Source organism: Tuber melanosporum (assembly GCF_000151645.1).
Source record: "Tuber melanosporum whole genome shotgun sequence assembly, scaffold_19, strain Mel28".
Taxonomy (NCBI): Eukaryota; Fungi; Ascomycota; class Pezizomycetes; order Pezizales; family Tuberaceae; genus Tuber; species Tuber melanosporum.
This window is the reverse complement of record NW_003298852.1, coordinates 911,621-919,977: the sequence shown is the minus strand read 5'-3', so window position 1 is coordinate 919,977 and position 8,357 is coordinate 911,621.

The following is an 8,357-nucleotide window of genomic DNA, read 5'->3' as shown; positions in this document are numbered from 1 at the left end:
AGAATCACTCCAACAGACACGAGAAGCTATGGCCAAATACTACAATAGGAAGGCCAAGGAGCAACCTGACTTCAAAATTGGCGATAAAGTAATGTTAAACGCAAAGCATATTCGTACACACCGAAAGTCAATGAAACTCAGTCCGAAATTATATGGACCATGCGTGATCTTAAGGAAACGAGGAAATCTTGCCTGCAAACTCAATATCTCGGATCGATGGAACATACATCCCGTATTCCACATATCTCTATTAGAACCCTACAGAGAGTCTATATACGTGGACCGACAACAACCTCCCAGAGAGCCCGAGGATATTGAGGGCAACTTACAATGGGAAATAGAAAAAATTGTAAGAAGCGAGTTATGCTCTTACAGAAAGAGAGTACGCGGTTGCTACCAAAAGGTACATGAACTATGGTACTTTGTCAAATGGCAAGGATGTTGTGAAGATAAGAACACCAGGGAACATGCCACTGGTATGAATAATGCGAGGGAAATGGTGAATGAATTTCACCGTGATAATCCAGAAATGCCAAGGCGGGAAGAGAAAGAACGATGAGAGAAAGGTTTTCCTACTATGGCCAAGCAAACGCAGAAGGTTTTTTACCCTACTCTCATCAGGTCCGAAAGGAGTTAATGTTTAAAAATTTAATGGTTAAATTATATTTATGTTTATTTTTTATTTTATGTACCAAAATGGCATTCGGGGCAAAGCCTTAAGAGGAGGGAGCTCATATTAGGAATACCAGAACCTGATTCCTAGGAACTACCCTAAGTAGGATAATCCCACTCAGAATCGGAATTTCTGGTCTCCAACACCCCCCTCCGGCTCCCTTACGGGGCCCACGCGTCATCATATATATTAATCTCAGTTGCGTCCTGTGACTATATTACCACAGAATTGAAGGTGTCAGAATAATACCATATACGACATCGCCGTCCGTCCAACCGGATCCTGTTCGCAGGTTATATGGGAGGAGACCTTCAGCTAGGCCTGAGAAGTGGAACGGAGTAATTCCGTCAACTACTCAGAGAGTTACTTGGCTTCAAAGACATGACACCTTTGTCATGGACCGTAGGTAATGGGACGATTTTACACAAAGAGATGGTATCAAATGGTAAAGGATCTCTACTAGAGACCAATACATTTACATACACCAGAAGAGTCTAGAACTCCAAAAGACACTACCAAAGAAGCCAACGAACTTCACGGAGTATTACAACTGGGTTTTGGAACACATCGTAGCCATGGGGTGATTCTCAATACTACAATAGTTACTGAAACCTACTACCCAGAGAGCAACCAAGGGTTGTCGACTGAGGGATTAATTACCAGTCTAGTGGAGTGGCTTCCTGCGAGTTAATAGGAAGTCATCCAAAGAAAGCCTATCAGTTGGGTATAGAGTTACAAAGGATCGGAGTCAAATGACCTACAATAGTTATAATGACAACCACCTTCGCAGATATAGCCGTGGATAAGACTGATCATTTTATCAATGGCGAAGATAATTGGAGCCAACTCAGTTCGACTTAAGAACTAGGCCATTAGTCTAAAGACTCTGCTAATCGGGATATTACTATTGGGGACAGCATACTTCCTAAAGAAGAAATATCGTAATTACCGAAGAGGGTGTGATGGTTTTCAAGATCCACAGATGTTCGCACCTTGGAAGAAAACTCAACGTCGCGAAATACGATTGAAGAAGTACATAGTTGTATGATAAATAGATGTAGTCCGCGAACACTCAGACGCAGAATATAAATATCGAAGTACCTCCCAAGCTTTAGACATCATCAAGCAACGGAGAAGAGACCTTAACAATATAATATTGTTTTTATGATTCTACCCTACTTTACCTATTTTACTTCGCTCCCAGTAGTCATAAACGAAACGAGTAAAGTCCGAGCCTTCCTAGACAATCTCCGTCTACAATAATGAATCTCGATTGGCCTAGACAACCTTGAAGTCTATTAAGTTGTCTCCGCCTAACAGTAACTCGCCACTGTGATAAAGAGTTCCATGCAACCTGTATTGATGAGGTTTGAGAGTCTGGTAGGAAAAGTATCATGATATAGGGGGCTTTTTGTAGGAAGATGAAGTCCTAACTCTATATAGTTCCTTCTTGCACGATTATAACCTCTAAGAAGCATAGAAACAATGTCATAATACCTTACCTAGTACCTTTTTGGCACTAAATATGCAATAAATATAAGTAGACTAAGGTAGTGGAGAACAATGCTCCCAGGCATCAAGGCTATGCAAAATCCTACCTGGCATTAAATAGAATAGATCATATCCCATAACTCCCTCAATCACCAGATCTAAACCTTATTGAAGCCTTTTAGACTGATATGGAGACAGAACTGGGGTAGATATATGAGCAGGTAGCAGATAAGGATACATTGATTGTGATATTATGGGTGACAAGTGAAAACATTATTCCAGAAAGGTACCTACCGCTTATTAAAAGCATGTGCTGTAGACTGGAAGCTGTGATAGCAGCAGGGGGCCATACTACACCATATTAAATTGTAAATATACTTCTTTTCTTCTATACACAGCATAATTCTAAGAGTTCAACAGACTTTTTTCCATCACTAAATTGCAAGAAAGCCTACTTGTTATAGGCAAGAAGTGACCGAAAGCAGAGTGAGCCCTGTGGTAGGTTCCCTTGGATGTGGGACAAGTGAGAAGGTATATGTACTTAGGACAAACAAGGAATTTGACACCCTAAAAATTCTTAGTAAATCAAGTCCCAAAAACATCTCGAAGTTTCCAAGATACTGGAAATTTTGTTCAAAGAATAAAAATTAAAAACTCCCTACAAGGAAGAAGACTCTGAGTGGACTTCTATATCATAAAATCAAACAGTCTATTATAGTAGATTAAATACTAATAATACACAAAGAAGAGAAAGAAAAAAAATAAGAAAAGCCTAATCTACTACCAGGTATGCTCCCTATTTGCTGAAATAACTGCCTCAATCCATTGAGGCAACAAGCTGATAAAGTATATGATAGCTGCACCAGCAATCTGATCCTATTCTTCTCAGACTGTAGTATCTATTCGATCCATCCCACAAACATACAGGTGCTGGGCCTTAATCCTATCTTCGAGAAGGTTCCATGAGTTCTCAATAGGATTCAAGTCAGGTGAGACCAGAAGCCATTGGAGCTTTAGCATAGCATATTCTAGATGCCTTGCCTGAGTATAGCATGTCCTATGAGCTGAGACCCCATCCTCTATTAACCAGAGTTGGCGACCTACTCGCTTACTCTTCCAGTACCTGAAGGGCCAGAGTACTAGAGTTAAAACATGATTGCAATAACTCAAAGCTGTTATTGTACCCCAGTTTCTACGGTCCCAAATAACCAAGGAGGCCTTCATACCTCCTAATATTACCCCTCAAATTATAATAGCACCTTGCTGCTTGAATTTGGGGGGGCAATACAGGTTTCTTCATACTCCTCATTACTAGTGTGAGTTACCCAAATATTGCTCTGGGAACCAGAAAGCTATATGTAGCATTCATCAGTCTAAATAACAGCATGCTGTCAATCCTCACAACTCCAGCCACTGTAATTGAGGGCAAAACAAAGCTGCTTTTCTTTCTGAGTATCAGTCAGAAGTGGCTTTTTCCTAGCCTTTCTCCAGTGGTAGCCTTCCATGACAAAAGCCTTTCTCAAGGTTTTTTCTGAACCAGTTATACTACAGATATCAGCAATATCAACATATTGCATTCGGTGGTGTTTGGCATCTCAGGTAGCTGTAGTGACTAGGAGCCTTCAGGCTGCTGGGTCAATTGAAAATAGCCGGCCTTTTCGCTTCTTTGGTGCAGCCGGAGCATGACAGATGTCATGCACTGTCGTAGTCCCCAAGCCTTAGTTTTCTGCAATTCATTCATATGTCCAGCCAGCTTCAAAACATAATGCTTGAACGATACATCTTTTCTTATATGAAGCTTCCTGTCTCCAGACATGTACCATAATCCTACTTGAACATTACCCTTGTCACATCTTTATTGATATAGAAACTCACCGGTGTCTTCTTCCTCACTTTTTTTTTTTCCTTTGATATTCTTTGAACAAAATTTCCAGTATCTTGGAAACTTCGGGATGTTTTTGGGACTTGATTTACCAAGAATTCCCAGGCAGTTGAATTCCTTTTTGTCCCAAGTACACAGACCTCCTTGCATGTCTGACACCCCCGGGAACCTACCACAGGGCTCCTCCTGTTTCCGGTCACTTCTTGCCTGTATCAAGTACCAATGATATGTGCAGACAACTCGCATACTCATAGTAAACCCGGCCTATGAGAGCAGAGTTCGACAGACTTTTCTCCAACCCCTAGTACTTTTGAAATCGGCTAGTACATGCCGGTGACTCGTAAGTGTACAAGTACGAGTACTGTACTTGTAATTCTCAGGCAAGCCACTGTGGAGGTGGATTCAATCTAATTTATCATCCTTGCATCACTGAACCGGTAAGGATCAAGACGGATTTTTGATTTTGGCAAGCACAGTACAGTACCGCAACTTATTTTTTGGTTTACCCTCTAGAAATCCATTCCCTTTCTATCAACGGGGTATGTATATACATTAGGAAAACAAAGGGAAAAAGAAGTGAAAAAGAAACCCAGAAACAGCCGGAAAAACATGGTTGGGGGTGGGCTCCGAGTCACTTCTGCGGCTTCCTCTGGGGGGCCTCCGGCAGCTCATGGGTGATGGACTGGTTGTAATTCTCATACAAGTGCCATGGGTGAAGTCTTCGCACACACCAAAGTGGCTTACCAGCAAAAAAATGTTAAAAATTGGTGAGGTCACAAAGTAGTGTGTGCGAAGACTTCACCCATGGCACTTGTACCGTAGCAGGCATGATGAGAAGTGCGGTTGAATGAAAGATCTGTAAAACAGACTAGTAGTTAGTACAAGGGGCAGGCATTTAGCGATCGAACACACTAGTTTGTGACCTCACCAGATTTTAATGATTTTTTGCGGGTAAGCCACTTTGGTGTGTTCGAAAACTAAATGCCTGCCCCTTGTACCATAGTTTGTTAGCTGAAGTTTGGATAATCGGTTTGAGGTAGAGAGAATTACGAAAATACTCATATCAGACCAGCCACCTTCGACCCGACACCCGAGGAGGCTTTGACTTTGGGTTTGCCATCGTTCCCGGTGCCATCGTTTCCGGTGCCGTCGGGGATAAGGGCAGGAGAGAGGATTTTTGTTTGGCGTGAGAGTCGGAACATAGTGTTTGATGATTGTTGTGAGTGGACACGGAGGGTTGGGTGGAAGATGGTTGACCTCGAAATCCAGGCTCTTAAAAGCTTGGGGGGTGTTACCACAATCCACTGCCAAGTCTACCATCTGGGATCGAGGGGTGGGCGCGCTAGTAGGTACATTTTTGTTTTGCCACAAATCCCCAAAGAAATCTGGGGAAATTTTGGCAAAATGTTATCAGGCCTCGGGTAATTCTGGTTTTTTTTACGGTAATGTGATTTTTTACAATATTCCCGCATTGTTAGAGGAACAAAAAAACTCCGGGGAAAGCTGTGTAGCAAAGTCAACATTTTGTTAGTGGCGGGGTGAAATCATTGGTGGTATGTTTTCACCAAGGATGGTATTAGAAAGGTACTAGTACCCCCAGTATTTTCTCCCCTTTGCATAAGCCCCGCTCCTGTTGATGGTGTGTCTGTCCATCTGTCCCTTACCTGAAGCAAGTTAGAATACTACTGTACAAGATGCAAGAAGATATTTTTGTACAGCACATGGTAGAGATTGTGTCACAGTGGAGAAAAGTCGTAAGTACAGTAACTTTCCAATGGGTATAATACTTGTAAACTCATATTAAATTCACCATCTACAGGTATAATCTGAGGTAAAACACTCCAAGAAGGAATAGTGTCTCCTCCACGCAGTATGGCTTGGACAGGCTGAACTTGGTAAATCTTGTTAACTCATATTCGTAATTCTATTAACCTACTCTGCTAAACCTATTGTGACTTTTATAGTGATTCCTGTTATGCACATCCCAAGTTCAGCCTGTCCAAGCCATACCATATAGAGGAGACACTATTTCTTCTTGGAACGTTTTGCCTCAGATTATGCTTGTAGATGGTGAATTTAATGTGAGTTTACAAGTATCATATCTGTTGAAAAGTTAATGAACAGTTCATTTAGGATAATCCATGAAGTAATCTACTGTATGCCGTATAAAAATATCTTCTTGTGCCTAGTACAGTAGTATTCTAACTTGCTTCAGATAAGGGACATATGAACAGACACACTATCAACAGAGGCAGAACTTATGCAAAGGGGAGAAAATAGGGAGGGTACAGTACTAGTATCTTTCTAATATTGTGTGTGAACAAAATTATCCGCGATTCCATAGAGGAAAATCTTCAGTGATGACAACCACACTCACTCATCAATCCACTATCATGAAAATCAAAAAAAAATCAAAAAAAATTTAAAAGATGTAAATACATAGAAGACATTAATATTTGGTATACCATTCATCAGCCTTAATAATTGCCTCTATTCTATCCACCATTAATCTAGCTAAAGTATTAAAAACCTTTAGGTCAAGAAGTTTCCAACAATGAGTGATGGCCTCTACTATTGCCTTCTTAACCACATTGACGTCACCCTTCATAAGATATAGTTCAGAGTAGTGCTTGTGAAGCTTACCTTTTACCAGAGACCAAATATTTTCAATTGGATTGAGATCTGGTGAATAGGCAGGAATTTCCATTAGTGTAATTCTCTGTCCTCTGAACTATCTCCTAAAAGGCAAGTGAGTTTTAGTATTGTCAATAATAAAAAATATCTCTTCTTTAGCCTTTTTTCTGATATTCTTCCATATCCCTAGAAAGTTATAATAATCATAAACATCAATAATTAACTTCCCAGTAACTCCACTCCTAGCAGAAGAAGGATCAGGAAAAAACAGGTAAACAAAAACCATGAGTTTAACTATAAAAGCAACCAGTCATCATCTGGCTAATCCCTCTCTCCCCTCTCCTAGCCTTAGGTTCAACACAATCCTTATTCTATTTCTCATATAAGTATCTGGAAACCCATTTTCTCCTCTTTCCACAGCTACCTTATCCTCCTATATTGTCTTCCTTCTCCACATTTCCTTTATCCAATGCCTATAAGCCAATGCCTATTCCAACCTCTATTGAGCTAGATTCTCATCCAAATGAACTCTCTCTGGTGCCATCTACTTTTTAAGATACTTGTTTTCAAGCCTTCCCCTTACTGTGCTACTTGAAAGATTGAGAGCAACTTGCTCAGTAATGTCAGAATAGGTAGTATGGCAATTTTCAAGAGCTTCCTCCACTATAGCATTATCCTGTGACTTGGTAGTTTTAGAATGTCTTCCTCTACCCTTATTCTCCTTGCCCTCTTGATGTCCCTTTACAATTATATCTCTAACAGTAGTGTAGGGAATATTAAGATAGTAGAAAATTTGCTGATATCTCATCTGAGGCTCATGTAAACCAGAATCCTCCTCCTGGTAAACTCAGAAAGATGTATAGAGAGAATAGGTTTTTTGGCATGACTGCAAAGAATAGGAGACATAGTTTATTGAAAAAAAGAATTGAGCAGAATGGTTTCTTCTTGGTTGATTTAGAGTAATTTTTTAGGTACTGTTGAGAGCGTGGAGTGATGAAGAGAGGTGGGTTGCTACTGATCATTGAATCATGATAAATTTTATCAATGCACAATACCATCCTTGGCGAAAACATACCACCAAAAATTTTACCCTGCCATTAATAAAATGTTGACTTTGCTACGCAGTGTTCCTTGGATTTCTTTGGTAATTTTCTCCAAATTCATTGTAAAACAAAAATATAGTTCTCTTGAGTGAGGGCAAGTCAAGATGGTTTTATGGAATCTGTACAAAGGTTTCATTTTTTCAATAGTATATTTCTCCGTCAATAGTATCCAGAAGATTTTTTCACCAAGAACATAGTATTAAAACGATTCACTTGGAAAAATAGTATTTTTTCGCATTAAGCTCAAGTCATGTATGATAATAAATAAAGTTAAGTTGAGAATTCTTTTCTTTCTCTGAGAAATTCTAGGTTCTGGGTGAAGGGAGTTTGTGGAATTGCGGTGGGTATGGAGATATCATACTAGGATGTGAGCGTAAGGGTCCGTTTACGCTACTAATAGATGGCCATCTAGTAGCTCGAGACGGTGCTGACTGTTAAGGAAAATTAGATAGTTGGGATAATATTATACTTAGAGTACAGGAAAGTAGAGGGTGTTTACCTATTGCAGTGTTTTGTCTACTCTACTAGTGCCTAACCGTGGGGAGTGCGCGCGGTACGGTCGGCGGCGTAAGTG